Source organism: Danio rerio, chromosome 14 (assembly GCF_052040795.2).
Source record: "Danio rerio strain M-AB ecotype USA chromosome 14, GRCz13ab, whole genome shotgun sequence".
Taxonomy (NCBI): Eukaryota; Metazoa; Chordata; class Actinopteri; order Cypriniformes; family Danionidae; genus Danio; species Danio rerio.
The window spans coordinates 43,892,647-43,917,653 of record NC_141034.1 but is presented as its reverse complement, the minus strand read 5'-3'; the positions used below and the strand labels follow the sequence as shown (position 1 = coordinate 43,917,653).

At 35.6% G+C, this 25,007-nt stretch overlaps 1 protein-coding gene across 43 annotated transcripts in view; it reads right to left on the bottom strand.

Moving 5' to 3' along the window:
• Positions 1-25,007, bottom strand: part of diaph2 (diaphanous-related formin 2) — a 716,224-nt gene that overhangs the window by 302,198 nt on the left and 389,019 nt on the right. The window lies entirely within an intron of this gene.

The window sequence follows — 25,007 nt, the reverse complement described above, 5'->3', positions numbered from 1 at the left end:
TCAGCTGAGTGAATGAAAAGGAGCATGGAGACTTTCTTTTTTTTATCCAAAGAAGAGATGCCCTTTACATTGGTAGACCTCCATCTCTCATTATGTCCTCTAATTTGGTTGGCATGAGCGGTTGTAGTCACATGGTCAAACATAGCCACTCCTGCTGGGTTACAAGCTCCAGTAGATGAGAGGGCCGGCATGAGTGCCGCATCTTCAAAATACTGTAAATACACAGCTAAAAAATTAACAATAACTGCTTCTCTTGTCCTCTCAGCTGGATGCTTGTCCTAAACCCAGTCAAATGCTTTTATGTGGTCTCTCTCTGAAATAACCTCAAATGTCCTGCTGACGCAACACAAAGCCAATGGACTGACACCTGGATCTTGAACAAATTGGGGGTATTTCTGGCGCAGCGAGATTCTGATGAGCTTTACTCAAATAAATAATGGATAGAAATCTCTCATGTACAAAGGAATGTTCAGAATGAAGGAAAATGTGATATTACTATAAACTAGGCCTTTAAGCCCCAGTGAGTTTGCTACTACTATTCTCAATAGTAAACAACGTAGAGAATGTTTTTGTTCTCTCTCTACAAGATGTGCGCTTGCTTTTGATGAGACGATCATTAGCTTTGTTCTTTCTGGAATAGATGAATATATGCATAAGCAAAACATTTCTTTAATGGATGCCTAACACATCCACTTTCCCTGGTTCAAAGCGAAGAGAGACTAAAATAAAAACGTGTCAGAGGCCTGCGATTGTCTGGACAATGAGATAAAACCGTCGGTTCACTCCATCATCTCAGATGCTAAATTAAATAAATGTGCTTTGAGATGTTTTAGAAAAAGCCTGCAATCGAGCAGCAAAGATCCGCCACGTTAGTGGGAGGGATTACGGTAAAACGGCCTTTCTCTCAACTGAAAGAATTGGAGGAACATTAGCACGGCGGTTCGGCTGAGGAACAAAGCTCCTCTAAACAATGTATCATTGATTTTGAATGAAGCGCAACAACACAGCGGCACACCATTCAGCCTCAGCAATCATCATTGCTAATGTGCCGCCAAATCTCATTATTGGAGTTGTATTTCTCCATCGCCACTTGCAGAGACGAGACAAGCGATTAGGGTTTGCCATTGCCTTTTTTTTTAAAGGCATCTATAGGACAATCCAAATGGAGCGAAGACTGAGGAAAGATGTAACAAATGGGGCTGAAGGGAGTGGATGGAGAATGTGGTTAATTGTTAATACGCTCGTCTATGGTTTACATAATTATCGGAGTCCCGCATATTGAGTAAATGACACGCAAGCAGAGCCATATGGGAGGGATGGTAAGAGGCGGCTGAACCCTGAATGAATCAGTCTGCTCTCTCCAGGCCTCCAGACTCAATCTGCATCTGGGAGGGGGGTTAGTAAAGCGCGGGCCCTAGCAGACAGCGCATGCTATGCTAATAATCCAGCCATTTGGACTCTCTCTGCAGGACCAGATACGCAGGCTGCCATGCTTTATATTTCAAGATGCTGCTTGTCTTAATGTTGTTTTAGTCTTTACGACCTCATTTACTTCCATAATGCATCTTAGTGTGAGGCAGTGGTACTCAATCAGGGGGCTGGTGGCCCACTAGGAGGGCTTAACAAACTTCCGATGCTATAAAGTAATAATACTAAAGCAAAAAATAAAATAAATAAAATAAAATAAATGTATGACAAAATATTATTTTTAATTCACCCCATCAAAAACTTGTGTATAAGTTTTAATACACATATAAAAAAAGACATTAATATGCAGTCTCATAAAACACTGCAATTTATTCAGACCTAGAAAAGCAAAAACTACTAAAAGAAGACACATTCATAAATTAGGACTCATCAATTGATTGATTGATTGATTGATTGATTGATTGATTATGTGACTGGTTGTTTTGTTGTTTACTTGACTGGTTGATTTAAAAAAAGACACATTCATAAATTAGGACTCATTGATTGGTTGGTTGGTTGGTTGACTGACTGACTGACTGACTGACTGGTTGGTTGGTTGGTTGGTTGATTGATTGATTGATTGATTGATTAGGTGACTGGTTGTTTTGTTATTTAAGTGACTGGTTAAATAGAAAAGATATTCATAAACGAGGACTCATAGATTGATTGGTTGGTTGGTTGGCTGGCTGGTTGGTTGGTTGGTTAATTTGATTTGATGGTAGGTTGTTTAGTTGACCGGTTGGTTGGTTGGTTGGTTGGTTTGTTGATTGATTGGTTGATTGATTGATTGGTTAGTTGGTTGCTTGAATGGTTGGTCGATTGATTGATTGGTTGGTTGGTTGGTTGATTGATTGATTGATAGATGGATTGATTGGTTGGTTGGTTGGTTGGTTGGTTGGTTGGTTGATTGATTGATTGATTGATTGATTGATTGATTGATTGATTGATTGATTGATTGATTGATTGAATGTTGCATAGAAAGCAAAGCAATTATTATTACTACTACTACAGTATGCATAACCAATAGCGGATTTTTTTATTATTGTTACTACTACATCAACTACTTCTATTTGATATGAATTCAATATTGTATGTAACAAACGTTTTGAGATTTAAGAAGAATAAATAGCTTGAAATAAAATTTAAATGTAAAAATAGGGCAAACGAGTGCTTGCAATTAAATATTTAACATTAAAAAACGCAAATGAATAATATACATTAAAACAGTACTTAAATAACATAAAATTAAATTCTACTTTATTAATCTCAGATTTTGAAAGAACAATTATTTTAAACTGCAATTGCATTGGGTTTAGGTACAAAATAGATATCATTAATCGCTGGAGCCTGATCTTCAATGTTGAGCGCAGCACCATATTAAGGTGCAATTACTTGTGCTTTGGTACGTTTCCATGTAACTGTTAAAACATGGAGAGTCTGCAAGTGTATTGACTGCTAAGTTCTTAAATGATACAGGAATTAATCCAGTGCTGGAAGAAGATACAGAGGAAAAGTGAGACAGAGACGTCTCAGAATTGGTAAACATTTTGACGGAATGACAATATCTTTGAGGCTTCCAGCAGTATATTTTTATCTCTGATGTCGACGTGTTCCAATCACACACTCAACCTATGCCAAAAATAACTAAAATAACAACTGTAAGTCTTCTGTCAGAACAGACTATCCGGCTATGTTCAGATTAGCATAAGAGCAAACTACTCTCACTTCTGCTGCAGTATACAGTATAGTTAGAATATAAGTAGTGTCTAGTATGCTTAGAATCCCCTCAAGACATGTGCCAACATCTGCAATATTCAACAAAGTGCAGTGCATGGAAGACTGTATCTCACAATGCCTTTCATATATCTAGTGCGACGAATAAAGCCCTTTTTGACTAATGCTTCAGCTAAAAAGCAGATAGTTTTTTTATTTTCCTTTTTTTATCTTTTTTTTTCTGTAAAATAAATAGTGATGCACTAATATTCAAACTCTTGCCAGCAATTATAAGTTATAATTGTTGTGATATTATGAAAAACTAAATAAACAGCAATATTGCTTGATGTATGAAGCAGGATAGTTAATAAAATGAAAATTAACTTTAAAAATAAATGTTAAAGTTAAAATAGTCAACCAAATAAATAAAGTTAACCAAAATAACTAATAATACGTTTCATTCATTCATTCATTCATTCATTCATTCATTCATTCATTCATTCATTCATTCATTCATCCATTCATTTTTTTAGCAAACACGTTTATGCAAAGTGAAGTACAAATGAGGATAAATAAGCACTTCAAATATTGTAAAATTCATACAAACACAAAAATGAATGTACATATATACACAAACACATGCACACAAAGAGGATAGAGTCTGGTGGTAAATGCCACGATCAACAGCGATTGCAGATCACTGGAGAACTACACATCATATATATATATATATATATATATATATATATATATATATATATATATATATATATATATATATATATATATATATATATATATATATATATATATATATATATATAGTAATTAAAAAGTTTTTGCAATATTTAATTTTAATGTATTATCTTTCTATTTTTAAACATGTCCATGACCAAACTATTATTTTATATAACCAAAATATGGTTTAATAAAAACTTCTGCAGGTTTCATCAAGTCAAATGTAGGACTGTTTAAGTCCCTTTTAGGACTATAACATTTTAGATTTATACAGTTTTTTCTAATGGCCCAATAATAACATGAGCGATAGTGTAATTGATTTTATTTATTTTTTTTATTTTATTTTTTTTCTTTTCTTTTCTTTTCTATTAATTTGGTGAATTTGCTGTAAAATGTCCAACAGCTGTTATCATCTCTTTGCAATACAAACTTAATTAAAAACTAAATATAAAAACATAAGGTTTTATTGAAATTACTGTTGATCATTGCATGGATGCCGCCCCAAATTAAGTAGCTTTACTTGAACGAAGCAAAATTATGACCTGTTTAAAATTATTTAAGGCCTACAACATAATATGTCAGTAAATTTAAGACTTATAAAGGTGAAAAATGTATAATTTTTGAAGACCCAGCATACACCCTGTGTTTTGTTCAAATGCAGTAATATAGAGCCTATACTTACTAAGAAATTAATAAAAATATTCATCTTCAAAATGGGGTGTGCTCAATTATGCTGAGCACTGTACATACATATACGTATACATAAAGCGCAAAGTGTTCAATAAGTAATACTATAATAGTCCATTCCAAAACACAGCCTTTATGTTTAATTTCTGCACTCATCTGAATATCCATCAGCGCAGGGTTTGTTAACCCGACAGACGAGACAGTCTGCACAGAACTGGCTGAGAGAAAGAGAGCAGCCATTACAACAAGCGCACTATGCTTGGGTAGATGGAAATAAATTACTCCCACGGACGTCTCTCCCCGGCTCAGCAGAGCATATGCCCAACGGTAAAGTCAGAAACGAGGGAAGATCAACAAATCTCAAATTACCCTCCCAGGGACAGCGCAATCAATAAAAATGTTCTCCCAGCAATAAACTCTTTATTAAACTGAAAGAATTCACCAAAGGAGGGGCGAACAGGGGGCTGTAACCTTGCCTGTGTGTGATGCCCAACTCAGAGCTCAACCAGGCAGGTCTGCGGTGGTAAAGCTGACAGATGCGATTGTTCGTTCCATTGGCCTCTGTTTTGTTTTGGGGGTTTTTTCCACTTCTAATTGATCTGTTCTTCATTTTTTGGGACGCATCGCTGCATGCAGCTCAGTCTTTCTGTTGGCCTGGCGCACATGTGAAACATTATACAGTCGCCGTCCTGCCGTGCCGTCTCAGCAGGTCTCGGCACAGCTTTCGGTAAATCGTTTCAGGGACCTCAGTTTAAATCAATACCGGGGAACTGTGAAACACATCCAGACGGGCTCAGAATATTCATTCGTGATGGGCACATTTGTTCGTTTTAATACCTACAGTGTCCTCGACTCCTACTGGCATTTTTGGCAAATATCAGAAAGCTGTGAAAAATTATTTGAAGTTTAACCTTTTAATCGTTTGCTGAAACATATTGGGTACTTCGCTCTCACTGTAAAAAAAAAAAAAAAAAAAAAAAAAAAGGCTGTGATTTTACTGTTAAAATTGTAAAATGCTACAGTAACACCTGTAATCTGGTTAACAGTGAATTGCATAAGTACATACAGTGAATAATCTTAAATGGACTTTTCCAGAATTCCCTGAATGACCTAACTTTTTACGTGTTTTTTTGGAAACACTTTATGTTGGTGGTCGATTTGAGTATTAGTAGACTGTCTACTTAAAGGGCACCTAGGTTACCCCTTTTTTCAGATTTAATATAAGTCTTTTGCGTCTCTAGAATGTGTATATAAAGTTTCAGATCAAAATACCCATCAGATTTTTCATTATACCTTTTACAAGATGCTGTTTTATACTGATTTCCAGCAGGGGGTGGTTTTGTCGTACTGCGCCTTTAAGACGATTCTTTCCCGCCCACTTTCTCGCCCACTACATGCCTCCTCCCTCAGCTGCGTCAGACAACAGACAGACTTAAAGGAAGAAAGTCTCACGTAGCGTTTGTGAGATACTACAGTAAGAACTAACCTTTACTGATCAGTATTGTGAAGTTGCATTGATGAGTCACACACAATATCGTTACAAAGTTAACGAGCGCGCACACACACACACACACACACACACACACACACACACACACACACACACACACACACACACACACACACACACACACACACACCACAGATGACACACACACACACACACAGGCAGGCAGACAGAGCGCGCTTAGCTTAGTTAAGGCTAACCTCAAGTACTGTGTGGATATCTGTTATGCTAATGTACAAAATAAACCTGATTTAACTTCCACAAACCGGGATTGAAGCGTCTTCTTTTATAATTGTTCTGACACGCGGCTGTGCTGATGAAGTAAAGCTGAAGTAAAACGCTGTAATTAATTACACACATACTCTGTTTTAAAACACTTTAAACATGTGAAACTTACTCTTAATCACATTTGATGATGATTGCTGATCCTAGCGAACAGAACAGAGCTTTTATTCCCGGTCGCTTGGCGTATGTCTGTCTGGTCTTGTTGACATATACACGCGACTACCGGAACATGTTAATGCGCGCAGCTGTCAATCAATTCGGTGGGCGGGGGGGAATCGCACACCTACGTAATGGTGCGATCGATTTGAAAACAGCTCCAATTGGCCGACCCTTTTTTTTGTAGTTAAATTGAAAAAAAAGGACTGGGTGTGTTCATATCACCCCAGTATGACGGTCTATACACTATACCAACACACAGATCTGTCCAAACAGCTTGAAAAGTAGATTTTTTACCATAGGTGCCCTTTAATATCTGTTAATACTGCTCCTTCGACAGACATGTAACTGACTGTGAGAAACTTTTCAAGTACATGTCAACTTGTAGTGCTCAACATTAACCCTAACCCCAACCTAGCAGTCTACATATAATCTAATGTAAATTAGGGTGTACTCACACTATGCTATCCGAACCGTGCCCAGGCCAGTTTCCCAGATGGTTTGAGAAGTGTGAGTGCTCTGACTGGGGCTCAGGCATGGTTCACTTGGCCGGCCCTGGCCCAGTTGGAAGATGTGTGCCAGAGCACCGTTCACTTGGGCTGAGCCCAAAACTGAAGACAAGACGTGACTTTTACGGGATTGTTTTATATGGATTTATTAAGCATTCTTACTGTTTAATGAACACAGACTGTCGTAGATTATTAAAGATGATGTTTAAGTTGATTAGTTTACCATATAGTCTTCATTGCTCTTTTATTAACTGTATATTTTGTGTTTATGAGAAACTGACGTGTCAAAAAACATCATGTTGTTATAACATCATTTAGTTTGGAACAAATATGGTGTCATAATTAATTGTCTTAAAACTTGGGACAAATTTCTTATCAAGCCTGATGAATGTATTTATGATTATATTAATCGACACTTCAATATACTTTACTTCACTTCAGACATGTGTAATATACTAAACTGATTAAAAGTGCATATGTTAAACTAAATTAATAAGCTAAAGCATGAGATAGTTTGACCCATGATTGACTAAAAACAACCCATCAAAATGTTTAATGTATTAAATCCAACAAGCTGTGTAAAAATAACCCATAATCTGTTCTGTCCGATATTAACTCAAAGTTGGGTTGCTAAAAAATAAATAAATGCATTTTTAAAGTTTAGTTGGATCATGAGGTCAGATCCATTACATCACCATAAAAATGTTTAAAAGGTTAAAAAAAAAAAAAAAAGCCTCCACCCACAACCATAATAAAGTCTTCAAAATATGAGCAAAATTTCAAAAGGTTAAACAATTTAGATATTTTTTCCCCATAGCTTTCTTTGCTCATATTTACCAAGAGTATCAATATTAGCGTACGACGCTGTATTTTACTCCTAAGCCCATAACAGCCTTCTTTTAACAAGAATGCTACAGTAATCTCCCTGAAGAGAGCTTAGATATCATGCAACACAAATAACTCAATACGTTGCCTCTTTGAGAAAGAGCAATAAACAGCTCAAGATAAGAGCAAATCTGTTTTTTTACACATAATGTAGAGCACATGATTCAGAGTTGCACGCGTTTGATGAGTTAGTCACCTTATCTCTTAGAAACCTAATACACATGCGGTCCTTATCAAACCCCCCCAAAAAGTAATAAATAAGCAGGGTAATTATCATGACACCGACATCAATGCAAACAGCTTCTATCCAATTAGGGTGCAATACAGCATCGGTCTAAAATTAGGTCATATTTTTGGGGGCTTTTTTTCACAGCTGTGGCACACGATTTAATAACACAGGGCTGCAACTGCCAGTGTAATCACACACTTCTCAGGAACTTGCACCAAAACACAGCTGACTATTTTAAGATATATATTGGATATGGTAAAGGGAACAGTTTTAATAAAGCAGGCGTTTAAAGGAATAACAACAAATCATTACTATAGGAGAAGTGTGAAGGCGATTTTGGAGACAGACGGTAAAAACACAACCACAGGGGAGTAGTTTTCCTCAATGGGCACAACATGTGGCACATTAGAGGGTTTGTGCAGACGGCATTAGGGTAATCTAGAGAGTCACACTCTTGACAGATCCGAAAGGGATCCTTACTCTGTTAAATCAAACTAACACCTCAGACTGTCACAGACACTAGCCACAGTTGGAGACTGACAGGCGACAAACCTGGGGTGACAGAAACTGAAATCGCATTAAACTAAATGAGAAATTAAAAAAAAAGAAAGAAAGTGATTATATTTGGAATGGTGATGGACTGAGCTGGCAAAGCTGACAGACCTGCTATGACATTAATTTAGTCTTTTTAGAAGTATTATTTGTTTATTTATTTATTTATCATTTCCAGGATATGGAGAGCACTGACACCTGAGCAGTGTGGTTTATATTGTAAAGGCTTAAACAAATGTTAATGTTATTGAATTAATAATTATAGCATTATTAAAGTAAATTGTTTGTTTACAAGGAAAAAAAGAAAAATAATTACAAACAAACAATTTAAATCGTACACTACTACCTGACAAAAGTCTTGTCGTCTATCCAAGTTTTAGGAAGAACAAATAATAACTTGACTTATAGTTAATTATTTGGTATCAGAAGTGGCTTATATGAAATCCAAAGGCCTCTAGATTACGCTTATTTGACCAAAATAAAATATGATCATGTCTTGATTATTAATTATTTAATTAGGACAGTAAGTCTGACTTTGCTTAGACAAAAGTCTTGTCACTTAAGAGAAATTACGTCCAATTTAGAATATAAAGTCATGGTTCAGAGGGAAAAGAATTAATATTGTGTATGACTCCCGTGAACTTGGAGGACTGCATCCATATATCTGCAGGACTCCCAGAGTTCATCAAGATTCTGTGTTTTCATCTTCAGTGCATCCTTTTTCATCTTACCCCAGACAAGCTCAATAATGTTCATGTCTGGTGACTGGGCTGACCAATCCTAGAGTACCTTGACCTCCTTTACGTTCAGGAACTTTGATGTGGAGACTGAAGTATGACAAAGCGCCATACTGCTAAAGAATTTGCCGTCTCCTGTGGTTTACAGTGTAATGGGCAGAACAAATGTCTTGATACCTCAGGCTGCTGATGATGCAATCCACTCTGCAGATCTCTCACAGGCCCCCATATTGAATGTAACCCCAAACCTTGATCCTTACTTCACCAAATTTGACTGATTTCTGTGAGAATATTGGGTCCATGCGGGTTACAATAGGTCTTCTGCAGTATTTGTATTAAATTGGGATGCAGTTCAACAGATAACTCATCAGAAAAATAGACCTTTTTACACTTTTCCACATGATCAACCAGAAGTCAAGTTATTGTGTGTTGCTTTTAAAACTAAGATTGAAAGCAAGACTTGATCGATTCTTTGATTCTTGTGGGCATTTGAAGAAATTAATTGACTAAAATTATTACTCGTATTATTATTATCATTATCATCTTTGTTGCAGTTGTTGTTTTGTGGTTTAAATATTCTAGTTGTCATTTTCAGTAATATAAATTCTTAATTTTGTTCTATTATTTTCACAAAACTACATTGTGTTATTGTGCATGTTTACTTCTTGTCACTATTTCATGTAACTTAAAATTAAACTATATAATAATAATAATAATAATAATAATAATAATAATAATAATAATAATAATAATAATAATAATTATTATTATTATTATTATTATTATTATTATTAAGATATTTATATTATTTATTTATTTATTTATTATTTTTATTTTATTTCATTATCATGTAACAGAATGTACACACTTTTTATGTTTTACATGTTTAATTTTTAACTAGTTCCAAATTTTTTTTATTTGCCACAATGCATTTGTTCAGTTCATATTACATCTTAAATAATGCCAAAAGAATCAACATGACAGTAGACCACATAAACAGCGCTGCTTCTGGATTACCGTTACACACAGACAACCCTACAATGCAGCCCAAAAAAAAAACTAAGCATCAATTAAACTCAAGGGGGGGTGAATGCTGTTTTTCTGCTTAGACGTTAATCTGGAAGCCTGGCACACCTCTCTACTTCTCGTCCTGTCCTGAACGTACCTTCTTCTCTATGCAAACGACAGCTAACAATACACCAGCCTGCTCCAGTCACCTGTTGTTAGTCTCAAGAACAAAGGCTGGCACCGTCGCCATGCCCCGCAACCAACCAACGAGCCAGGTAATGAGGGCTCATGAATATGGATGAAGGCGATGTCGAAATGGCAGACGATACGGGTGATTGACAAACAAGATAAACAATAATAACAAGCGAGGGCAAACACAAAACCCGCAAGCATGCAGAGAAGGCCATAGCTGACAGGGCAGACATCAGGATGGACAACGGGCTTCTCAGAAAAAAAACCTACCAAGATTTCAGTCAAGGACGCCGCCTTACATCATCCTAATAAGCTATTAATGCGATGCCAGATTTCTAAGGACTCGAGAATACGATACTGTCATCTCGAACGCAGTGGTGCTGTATCACGCAGGACGGAGAGTGTGGATATTTGTCATGGCTACGCATTATGTATTGTGGTAAATACTTTATTAGCTGCTGTTATGATGCTTCGGGTGAAACACAAAGAGACTGCAAGGAGATATGATTAAATAATAAGCAGAGGCTGATTCAACAGTGCTTTTCATTTTGTTTTATGCTGTTAATGGCGTCATTTTAGACTTTTTAGAAGATATAATTTAACTGCTAAGAGTTATAGTATATCTCTCAGAATGTAACAAATTTCAGATCAAATATATTGTGCATAGATTATTAAATATTATGCTTTAAACACATTTTTGGAGGCAAAAACATTGAGTCTCATTCAATTCAACTGTGGGTATGCACATGCAAACGTTTGCTTGAAACGTGTATAAGGACGTTTGGTTGTAAAATTTATTCTAAATGAGCGATTAAATTCAAGGACAACTTTTACCACATGTACATGTACGCCTGTGGTCTTATAAAGCATGTATAAAGCGCATATAATTAGATATGTTATTTATTAGGGCAGGTGAAAAATGACTAGACATTAAAAATGTTATTACAGTATAATTAGAGGTCAAAATAAATCAATAAATAAATAAATGGAAGTAGGCGTGTATTACGCAAATTATTAACCTCAAGCACATAGGCCTTTATTTAGAAGACTCCATTCATTAATATTTCTTCAGCTTAGTCCCTTTATTAATCTGGGGTTGCCACAGCGGAATGAACCGCCAACTTATCCAGCATATGTTCTACACAGCAGATGTCCTTTCAGCTGCAACCCAGTACTGGGAAACATCCATAAACACACATTCATACACACACACACACACACACACACACACAACCGACAATTTAGTTTATTTAATTCACCTATACAGCATGTCTTTGGACTGTGAGGGAAACCGGAGCACCCAGAGGAAACCCACAAGAACACGGGGAGAACATGCAAACAAAAATGCCAATTTACCCAGCCGGGACTCTATCCAGCAACCTTCTTGCTTTGAGGCGAAAGTGCAGGAAGTTCAAATATATGTATAAATATGAAAAATGTATGCAATTATTAGTGAATGAGCTTTTGTGTTTGTTTCTTTGAACGGAAATGGGCTTCTGCTTTCCAGACGGAGGGGATACACCAGGATGTATATAATAAAAACAGAGATATGTACTATATTTACTATAACAATTAATTGGATGAAACCACACCCTCCGACAATAGCTCAGTGGATCAAAAAACTTGAATCCATTAACAGAATGGAATTTATGACTGCCCAACTTCAAATGAAACATTTAGGATATTTTTTATAGAAAGGTGCGTTGTATTTGTACACATTGAAAATAACCGATTAGTAGGAAACCTTCACTTATTATCAGCTGTATTCTTTGTAAATGTGTGCGCTTTTTTTCATCTATTAGTATTGATATTTCAACTGCTGCAAATATGAAATGCCTAGTTATTTGTTTGTAAATTTCCCTAAAATGAACATTAAAAAGATGGTCTTTACAGCCTGTGCCTCTGTTATTCCGACATCAACAAACTAAATGTATTATCTTTGTTAGTTAAAGTGAGATGGGACATCATGTAAGTAATATTTAGTTATTTAAAAGGACATTCAAATGGTGTAAAAATCACATACAAATGCATATGATGTTGTTTATAACTGTAAATATAAGCATTTTGAGAAAAAAAACTGAATGTGCATAAACATATTACATCCATTACTATCAGAGATAGTCTGGCAGAAGACTGTTATGCAGATTTATTCATCAATATATTAAAAAAAAATATGTGGTTGTGTCATTTAAATGAGCTCCACTGGTTAAAGGTTAGGTTATTTAGATTGCAACCTGAGCTAGACCCTATTTGTGACAGATGTAGACAGGTTCCAGCACACCTCTTAAATGCAATGTGTTATGGACTTGGACATGAGTTTGGAAATGTATTTTTCATTGATTTTCTGAAATAACTGGTTTGCCAATATCCTTTCATTGCAATAGTTGGAGATTAGAGATAAATAAATAAATAAATAAATAAATAAATAAATAAATTAATTAATTAATTAATTAATTAATAAACAAACAATCAAGGGTCATCTCAGAAGTTATATGCAATCTGGCAACCTTTCCTGGCATATGTTGAAAAGTTAGTTAATGAACTCCAGAAAACTGTCAGGACTCTGCCACTTTGGTCTTGTTAATTCTTGTTTTGTTGGCAAAGTCCAGACACTAGTTCTGTTTTGTCTAGTATGTTGTGCTCGGAGTTTTCTCTGATTGAGCACTCACATGCTGTTTTTTTAGTACTATTATTGGTGTTTAATGTTTGTCTTAAGTGTGTGGTATGATGAATGGGCCGTAAATCTTTAGAACAAATCGCCCCGAAATAGGATAGTAAAGTTTACGGTAACAGTAATATTTACTGGTGTTTGCTGTTTGTTCCGCCATGATGTTTGTTCTCAGCGCTCCAGTCTAGTTGGTTTCGGTTGGCGCTGGGATTGGAGCATGCGTGTCATGTGTGAGAGCACGATAACTGTTTTTATTTATCGTGTGCTCGTGTAGCATTGTGTAAGAACGTTACTTCATGTTTATATTTTGACCACATGCTGTACTGTTTTCTTTCATGTGAACACGGGGTTAAAGAGTTCTCTCATTGGCTGTATGTTCTAGTCCTATTGTGTGTCTATTGTCTAGTTCTAACCTACTTGTTAACTCATATTAGTTTGAGTGAGTAGATGAGTTTCTACATTGTAATCAGAACATCTGGGTTGGGGTATGCTGATGTAATTATATATATATGTAGTTATTCTTTCTGTTATTATAAATAAAAAGCTAAATAAATAAATAAATAAAATAAATAAATAAATGAACAAATAAACAAATAAATAAATAAATACAAGTTTTTATTTTTTTATCATCTTCTTTAAAATTAAAAATTACTTTTTATATAAGATTTTTATTTTATTTTATTATTATTATTATTATTATTATTATTATTATTATTATTTTATAAATATAGTGAAAGTCATTTTAATCCAACACATAATTTGACCCCACTGACTTCAATTTTTCTGAAAAGAAAATAAAGTCATACAATTTTGGAACAAGATGAGGGTGAGCAATTTAGCACACCATTTTCTATCTCGAAAAACATTACCTCAAGTCTTTAGAGCTATGAGATTACCATAATAAATATTGGCATAGCACTAATGTTTTGCTAGATTTGCTCCTTATTATAATATCACTGAACGCAAGGATTTTTTTTTAAAGATCCTGATGGCATCCAGTGTAGATAAATGAAAGAAAAACCTGCAGTTTGGAAAAGTACTCTGACCAATAGAAACCATAAAGCATACTTCACTACAGTGGAATTGAGCGTGGCGTATTTCCATCTTATCAACTCAGGGATCAAAAATACATGAGGTGCTAAAATGAGAAAATGGGAAGTATGGAGTTTCTTTGAATACTCAATTGCACAAGGGTACATGTTACATTAGTACATTTCTTTTGCAGTAGTCGAACGGTCAATGGGGAAGAATCCTAAGGAATGATTGGCATAATTCATAACAAGGAGAAGGTACTGCAGGGGCATACTAATGTGCTGAGGACTGTCACTCAAAATTGAACCGTTTCTTCACTCATAATGCGTCCATTCTCCCAGGAAATAGCCTATGATATATAATTACAGAAACACAGGGGTGACACCACTCTGCGGTTCAGCCAATGCAATGACATATCCGATTGATGATGTCACTGTGGGGCTCAGGGGAAAACTGGATTGTTAAAGGTCTTCTGAAGTGCCTGGAAATAGGGAGCTTTGTTCGATGCATGATGCAATTTCAACTGAAACATGAAGACAAAGCAGGACATGTCAAGTATTTCCTCCTCTTTTTTTTTTTTAATAACCAACAGTGGGTGAAGTGTGCATGTGAAGGGTCATAAGATCTGATTAGAAGTTGAAGTATGAGATGGTGTCATAAAAAACGTTGATTGTTATTAGAAGAAGTGAGAAATTGCGGTAACACTTTACAATAAGGTTCATTAGTTAATGCATTTACTAACATGAACTAATCATGAACAACACATATACAGCATTTATTAATCATAATTGAACATTTACTAATGCATTAATAACATTCAAGTCTGTGCTTGTTAACATTAGTTAATGCACCATGAGCTAACATGAACTAACAATGAACTACTTTATTTTAATTAACTAACGTCAACTAACATGAACAAATACAGTAGTAAATGTATTGTTCATTGTTTGTTCCCGTTAGTAAATGCATTAATTAACATTAACTAATGAACCTTATTGTAAAGTGTGACTGAAATTGCAAGATGTCAATGCTTATTTTTTCCAAATAGATAACCTTAACCTTTTCATAAGTCATTTTTACCAGTGTTTCCCCTACCATTACATGCCCCGCCCTCCCAATGGCTTTCTCCGCCCCCCTTGAAGTCAAGGTAATTATATTTTATATATAGCACCAGATCACAACTTCTTTTAATAAGCAAGCTAAATAGCCGTATGTAAGACCTTATTTACACAACAGCATGTGATTTCTGTCTCTACATGGTCACACAATTACAAATTTCTGCTCTCTGGATCGCTCATGGCGACGCAGTGGCGCAGTAGGTAGTGCTGTTGCCTCACAGCAAGAAGGTCGCTGGGTTGAACCTCGGCTCAGTTGGCGTTGCTGTGTGGAGTTTGCATATTCTCCCTGTGTTCGTGTGGCGAGGTTTCCTCCGGGTGCTCCGGTTTCCCCATCAGTCTAAAGACATGCACAGGTGCAGGTGAATTGGGTAGGCTAAATTGTCCGTAGTGTATAAGTGTGTGTGTGTGGATGTTTCCCAGAGATGGGCTGCGGCTGGAAGGGCATCCCCTGCGTAAAAATGTGCTGGATAAGTTTGCGGTTCATTCCTCTGTGGCGACCCCGGATTAATAAAAGGACTAAGTCGATAAGAAAACGAATGTATGAATGGATTGTGCATGGTGGAGTTCTACATTGCCACTCTCTGGTGTATGGCAATAAGAGTGCGCGGCACATCTGACAGGACCAAAAACGCATGCGCGCTCCCGTATATTATGCATAGCCTAGGGCAGCCACAACACAGGTAAATTATGTGTGGAGCGATGAATGTGCTCGTGTCACAGTGACAGCAGCTAAAATATATACAGATGCAATGGAACCTCTGTTTAGTTTATTGGTGCAACTCGCACGAGTGATGCTTTCTTTGTTGCAAGTGCAGCCATTGTATTTCCTATGTTTTGAGCTGCTGTGGCACATTCGCCCCATAAAGCGTCTCTTCCAACCTTATGACCTCTCCCGGAAGCTCTGTGAGTCTCCAGCAAATTTAAAACGGCCCTGTGATCCCCAAAAATGAGTTAAAATCCTCAAAAATCATGGCGACGAGAGTGAATGAGCAAGTGAACAAATCACGAGAGGCACAGAAATGGCCTATGCATTACATTTCTTCGGTTAAACGAATCGAGCAGTAAAGATATCGCGAGTGCAAATTCCGCTCTCTCTCATCGTGATCAGATAATATTTTCTGTGGCAGTTCATTCCGCTGTGGCAACCTCTGATAAATTGTTTTTTGTAAAGCTAAAGAGATGTGTTTAAGTTATTATATGCATCCTTGATTTATTCTCTTAGGTAAGGCAAGATCTTCTCTTAAGGTTCATACTTATGGGGAAAATGATCTCAGTGCAATATAAAGCTTGAAGCATTAGAATTGGTAGTCAGTATCAGCCGATCACCATAACAAGGAATCAGTACTCTGTATCGGCTGCAAAAATCCTAATTGGAGCATCCCTAGCTTTGACCCAACTTGGATGTCAGAGCGGCAATACTCCCCCTGGCTGTGCAAGACTGATCCTAGTGAGTAAGTCAGTAAATACACCCTTAGGAAAAAGAAGTATACTTAAGTAAAGGTCAAGTATAAAAGTATATTTTATTTAGTAAGTACACTAACATCAATGTACTAACATGTAAACTTAACATGTTTTTCCAGTAGCCTATTAAGATACACTGCAGTGACAAAAGCTGTACACTTTGCGGATAAAAAAAGACGTAAAAATAAATGTTAACTTTTATCTAATGTTGTTGTATAGTTCAATAAAAAATTCAGTTTTTTACTGCTGTCATTAAAAAGAAACAAATTAACACCATGATGACTTCTTGTGTCGGTGTTAGTCTAAACAGCCGTGCCGCTTCGCTCCCAATCCCCCCTCTGCATTTTTTGTACTTTTTTGTCATTTTAAGTTACACTGTGAAAAATGATTGAACCAATTACTTATCACAACTTACTATTTCAAGTTAAGTTGTATCTGGATTGAATGTGTTGACATAACTTATATATCAAAGTTTTACTTGGCTGAACATATTACACTTGAAAAAAAAAACTTAACTCATACAGTGTATGTATGTATGTATGTATGTATATATATATATATATATATATATATATATATATATATATATATATATATATATATATATATATATATATATATATATATATATACATTAACTTCAAACATCTTAGCTTTAAATTGTACAAATATGTGCAAATGAAAACTAATAAATTAATAATAAAATAATAATTTACAATAAAATAAATTGTACTTGTAATTTGATTTTATTGAATACTTTTACTTCAATTTATATTGGTTTACTTTTGGATGACGTCACACAATGAATGTCTTTCTGAAGGTTTGGAATTTGATTGTGCTGCTAAAAAAAGACTTAAGTGGGTTGACAACATTTGGGCAGGATTGGGATCCGTTTGGATGTTTTGAACATGCATGACAAAAAAGTGTGTACAGTCCCTACTTGATTTTAGTTTTTAGCCATCTCTTTGTCCATTTGGGAGAGTTTTGGACAATTTGGGCTGGAAACATTTAAGTGTATCTGGCAACAAAGACATTTTCTCATTGTAATTTTGTGGTGTGTGTTTGTCTGAGGTTCTTCTCAGATACCTGCTTCTCTAGTAAAATTTGTATTTGCAGACTTCAAAATAATAATTTAATTAATAAATTTAAGGTAAGTGACTTGGCATGGTGGCTCAGTTTGCTCGATCACCTTGTAATCACTTGGGTTTCCTCTGGTTTTCCCCATAGATACACGACATAAGAAAATTGAATAAACAACACTGGCATTTTAAACTTGACCATCACACTTGAATAATAAAGTCCTATCAATGTCACATTACAACAGAAATTTGTTGAAAAACAAAAACATATTTCCATTAAGCAGAAAATGGGGAAAATATATACATAGAGGGGCTAATAATTCAGGAAGGCTAACAATTCTGACTTCAAATGCATATGTATTTCGATGTCTGAAAGGTAAAATAAATGCTATGAGTAATAAAACCCTGATAAACTGTGATTTTGCCACCTCTTCTTGTGCCTCATGTCAGCAGAAAAATATAAATAAATATTATCTAGTAAATAAATACAAATAAATAATTCAGGGGGACTTTGAATAGACATCTGTTAATGTACTTCCAGCACCAGATATTTGACCTCGTCTCACATGTATCAGTCATTTTCCCTTCTATGCCTGAAGCCCTTGCTTGAAGGACTTTCCACAGTGACTGGCAGACAGAGTCCTGGTGAAGATCAGTACATGAAGCAGGGTAGACTGACCAGTAATAGGCAGTGTTAAGAGCGTATCGAGACAACCTCTTGGGTGTTCGCAGTCTGTGTTGACAGAGACAGTAGAAGAGTACTAAGACAGACAGGTAGACAGTCCCATATCACTGACTTACTGCACTGGGCCGAGATCTAACACCCTCAAACCAATTGTATGACCACATAAAGCGCCAACAAATACTCACTCGATTGGGCCTTTTCTTGTTTTGTTGTCTCACAGCATCAAATCACTGTGGCATTGACCTTTACGCTACTGATTAACAGTAAAAAGACGATGACAAAGTAAATAAATAAATAAATAAATAAAGCAAGAGTAAAATAACTGTCTGTGTAGGATCACTAATGCAACCAACTGATATTTATACATGTATGTATGTATGTATGTATGTATGTATGTATGTATGTATGTATGTATGTATGTATATATGTATGTTCTGTTGAAGTCAGAATTATTAGCCCCCGTTAAATTGTTCCCCGATTTCTGTTTATAGTACACATTTCTGAATATAATAGTTTTAATATTTTACTAGATGTTTTTCAAGACACTTCTATACAGCTTAAGGTAATATTTAAAGGCTTAACTAGGTTAATTAGCTTAAGTAGGTGGGTTAGGGTAATTAGGCAGGTCATTGTTTAATGATGGTCTGTTTTGTAGCTAATAATTTTTTGGGCTAATAATTATTTGGGCTAATAATTTTGATCTTAAAACGGCTTTTAAAAAGTTTAAAATTGCTTTTATTCTAGCCGAAATTTTTAAAAAATAAGACGTTCTCCAGAAGAAAAAAAATAATATCAGACATACTGTGAAAAATTCTTTGCTCTGTTAAACATCATTTGGGAAATATATAAAAAAAAAAAATTCAAAGGGCAGCTAATAATTCTGACTTCAACTGTATGTACGTATGTATGTATGTAAGTATGTATGTATGTATGTATGCATGTATATATTTCTTTATTATTTATTAATTCATTTATTTATTTAGTTGTTTGTTTTTCATTTCTAGTCTGAGAACATGCAAACTCCACACAGAAATGCCAACTGAGCCGAGGTTCGAACCAGCGACCCCGCAACCTTCTTGCTGTAAGGCGACAGCACTACCTACTGCCCCACTGCCTCGCCTATTTTTATTTCATTTAGTTTTTATTTGTGTATTTTTAATTTTTAGTCTCTTCTGATTGATTTTATGAAAGGATTTTAGACAATATTGGCCTGCTTTTTGATTATCAATCAATACATTAATAACCTAATTGACTAACAATAATATTTTTATGATTATTACAAATTTTTTACGAGACAAATGTAATAAAAAACAAAACAATAAATAAAAAATAGGCAAAAAAAAAAAACATTTTAGTCACAGAAATTACTCTCAGTGGTTTAATAGAATAACTGGAATTAAATTAAATAAATAAAATGTGTAATATTTTATTTCAAATTTTTAAATATTTATAAATATAATTATTTATTATTTTATTGATATTTAACTCAGTGGTTTAATGTAACACTAATATTCAAAATTAACTAAATAAAATGTGTTTTTTTAATTTCAAATTTAGTCAGATTGAGTGAATACAGTCAATAGCCCATTTTACACAGCGATACCAGAAATAAACTCTTAATGGCTGGGTTTGTATTTGTAAACATAATAGAGGTCTGGCTTTTGTTGATGATTTCCCTTTTATTTAAAGCTTTAGCTCCATGCAGCTGCTTTTGTCCCAAAGATATCCAAAGGCTGAAGCGTGAACCACAGCTAAATATTTACACATTTGACTACATTACAAATTCTGTGGATGGATAAATATTGTGAGCAACTTTAATGAAAACTTATTGGAGGAACACTTTTGCATGTCGATGTACATACATTTTTTGTTTCCTAGTACTCACCGGAGCACTCCTTCACGTGCACGAGCACCACGCAGCAGAATACATGGCTAGCAGGTAAACTCACAGCGGTTTAGCATAAGCATTTTATCAATATTTTTTTTCCACAGTTGGCATTAATAATGAACGTAGAAACTTGATCTAACTAACATTTAACAGCTACATGTGTCTGGAAAAGTATTCAAAGGCTTTTATTTTCATAAACAGCACAGATGTGAATGCGTCTGATGTTGTGATTGGCTAGAGTAGATGTCTCATATCAGCGTGTTCTAGTTGTGTACGTCCTCTTTCTGGTAATTTTCCTTCAGCGTTCACACAGAGCAGCATTGCAAATTACTGGTGATGTTACAACTTCCCCATAGTCTATATGTGTGAAAGGGGCTAAGGTATAATCATTTGTTAAATAACAGAAAACTACAACACAATATTATAAAAAAAAAATTAAAAGACAGCAATTTTTAAATGTCAAATTCTATAAATAAAATATGTATCATAAACATAAAACAAAAAAGACATCTTGCTAAAAATAAAGTGTCTACAAATTCATAACTCCTCGAACATGCCTGTGAAATGGTTCAGCACCCAATGCACGTGTGAAGTTCCGTTTTCGCAGATAACTTTGAACCCTAATGAGAGAAGAAACCTGGATAGCAATTAACAGCACTTTAGCAGGCCATGGCTTAAAAGTAATACTTAACAAATTGGCCAATTATAGATTCGCTGATATTCTGAAGTAAGAAAAAGGAGGAGGATCAATCCAAAGCACAGCACAAGTATCAAAGCCCACAATACTGCAATTCCTGTGAATAACTGGCCTTTCACTGAACGCATTAAATGAGCTTCGCCCTGCCGTAATGAGAGCGCGTGAGCTTAAACGAGAGACGTACAGTGGGTCATTTCCAAATGAAAGCTATTAGTGTTCATTACATAGCTCCCTGTTGATAGAGCTATACAAAGAGTACAAAGGTTGAGTCCATCTTGAATATGATGTAGATAGAAAAGCTTATTAGAATTCTCAGATAAAGTTTTTGCTCCAGGCCAGCGCAGTGCATAAAGTACAACTCTCGAACGGAGAGTGAGTGAGCAAAGAAAGAATAAGAAACACCCATCCGCAAGAATGTAGCGATCGGGCAGCCAGATTGTTCTCTAAAACTCATCTCCAGAGAAAACTGCTGACAAAATCCTTGTTTATCCCTCGCCATTTCCTTCCTTTATCAGCTCTAACCTGTTACTTTGTTTATCATCATATTGCATTGCATCGGAGTGTGGTCTGTTTCTCTATTGTCCCGTTCTCAGCACACTATAATGCCACTGGTGCATTATTTCGGAGAGCCTTTTGAGAGCTTATTAATGATATCTGCATTGTTCTGTTTTTTGGTTCGACTGTGATTTTGGCATCAGCGGCATAAGGGCATTGAACCAAAAACCACTATCCCCGCATTAAAGCCTTCCCAGAGGGCTGCGGGATGCTTCTTTAAGAGATTAAGACGCCGCTGGAGAGCACAAGCTCTAGATACGGCCTCCCTGGCAGCGAATGAGGAATCCTGGTGTTTGCTTCTCTAATTATCGTCTAAACTGATTACAGAGATTTAGCGTTATCCAAAATAAAATAAAAAAGTGCATGTAACGAAACCAATCTTCACGCATTTCATATGAGGTCAGCAGGGCGCAGCTGCCGAACTCAGTTGTGCATGTAAGACATGGATGTGTATTAATATAAAAGCATGAGGGGATTTGTTTGGGTGAAAAGATTTAAGGTTGTGGCCTCATTGAAGACTTGAACAAAAGCAGAGCGTGGCTGGACCTGGCTCCAAAAGATGAAAAAGGAGTACACAATGCCGGCGTACGGACTTTAGTCACTTTTGCACGTGCCTAGTCTTCAGTCTCTTTTTCTTCTGTTTGTGTCACACGTCAACAATGGGGCAGCACGTCTTTGTCAGCGCCTGCCTTTTTCATGCAGACCATAGCCTGGACCAGTGACTATAATAAATGCTTTTTATCTGATTGTTTTGCAGGCCCTTTGTTGTCACTGGGATGACGGTTCTTTGCTTGCGTGATGAGAAAATGCTGAATGACATCCACAAAGCAAGAACTTCTTACAAAAAAATGGAAAAGGGACAGAGTCTAAAATAAAAATAAAGAGAGAAAGGCTAAGCCTCATCCCTGTCAGGGAGAGAGAGAGAGAGAGAGAGAGAGAGAGAGAGAGAGAGAGAGAGAGAGAGAGAGAGAGAGAGAGAGAGAGAGAGAGAGAGAGAGAGAGAGAGAAAGGAAGTGACTGAGTGAGGCATTGCATTTTTCTCCAGACAATGGAAAGTAAGTGTTTGAGTGCTTGGCTGTGCAGGCAAGCGTTAGATGAGAGGCTTCACACGCCTACTGTATGGACGCTACACCCTGGCAAGCCTGCTGGGGTTTACAGATCTGTGCATCACTCACATGATCCGATGGTGCTACAGGAATACTGCATGTGTAGGATGGAGTACACTGAACCCATCAGCTCCAATGCATTTGTGGGTGACTTTTAAGCAACTCTTGCTGCCCTCACAGACACATCAATTACACTGCATGATGAATTCTGAGAAATACAGGATTCTGAGAAATACATTTCTTTATGACATTCATTTTCCTTCATGCTGTTACATGATATGGTGAATCCATTGAGTTTAATTGCAATAGTGTACTGTGAGAAAGATGTAGGTTGGAGATGCAAGGGTTTGCAAATGTGACAATGCTTTGTGACTGAGGGTTGAGGAAAAACTATTATATAATATTTAATAAAAACATATTAAATAATGAATTTAATATGGAGTAGCAAACAGAACCATAATGCAACTTGAAATTGTACGTAAAATAAGCTTGGAAAGTTTTTAGGCACTTTGGTGCTCTGTGTTTGCCTATTGAATGACCACCTCTGAGATGTTCTAGAGCAGGGGTTTCCAAACTTTTCAGCCTGCGACCCCCCCAACATTACCAGTGCCAGTGACTTGCGATGCACAATATCCTCTGAGGTGGTTAAAAATATATAAAGCTTGCATAAAGGGTGAGATGGTGCAGTGGGTAGCACGTTCGCCTCACAGCAAGAAGGTCAATGGTTCGAGCTTTAGTTGGGTCAGTTGGCATTTCTTTGTGGAGTTTACATGTTCTCTCCATGTTTGCATGGGTTTCCTCCAGGTGCTCTGGTTCCCCCCACATGTCCAAAGACATGTGGTACAGGCCAATTGTGTATGCTAAAATTGATCATATATTGTAGTGTATGAGTGTACGTGAATGAGTGTGTGTGGATGTTTTCCCAGTGATAAGTTGCGGATGGAAGTTCATCCGCTGCATAAAACATATGCTGGATAAGTTGGTGGTTCATTTCGCTGTGGCAACCCCAGATTAATAAAGGGACTAAGCCGAAAAGAAAATGAATGAACAACGTTGAACACAGCAGTGCACACATACTGTACCAATAGGCCTAAGTCTATTCATCAAAAATGCCACTTGGAGACCATCCTCCATGTTCAGTTGGGGCCTGTATTTGTTTTTAATGTACAGTTGAAGTCAGAATTATTAACCTGCCTTTAATCTTTTTTTCTCCATTTTTTTTTATATTTCCCGAATTATGTTTAACAGAGCAAGGAAATTTTCACAGTATGTCTGATATTTTTTTCTTCTTGAAAAAGTCTTACTTGTTTTATTTTGGCTAGAATAAAAGCAGTTTTAAATTTTTAAACACCATTTTAAGGATAAAATTATTTGCCCCATCATTACAAACCATTACAAACCATCATTATACAATAATTTGCCTAATTAGCCTAACCAAGTTAAGCCTTTAAATGTCACTTTAAGCTGTATAGATTTGTCTTAAAAATATCTAGTCAAATATTTTTTACTGTCATCATGACAAAGATAAAATAAATTATTTATTTATAAATAATTTATTTAGTTCTAATAAATTATAAGAAATGAGTTATTAAAACTATTATGTTTATAAATGCGCTGAAAAAACGGTTATAAAGGTAAACCTAAAGCCATAAAATCAATGTGTTGTGTTTATGTAACTGCTTTTTATTCTGTTGGTTATGGATAAAATATGGTAGTTCTAATAGTTGGATAAAAGGAATTTAATTTTGGAAAATCACCAAGCGACCTGCTGTCATTGTCAGCTGACCCCTACTTTGGAAACAACTGTTGTAATGAATGATTTGATCAAACCAAGATTGACCTGCACAATTCATTAATTTATATTCAAAATATTCAGTGAAACATACTCCAAATTAATGCCTAGAATTATATTACTGTATGTGTTACTTATTATATAACATAATATATATATATATATATATATATATATATATATATATATATATATATATATATATATATATATATATATATATATATATATATATATATATATATATATATATATATATAT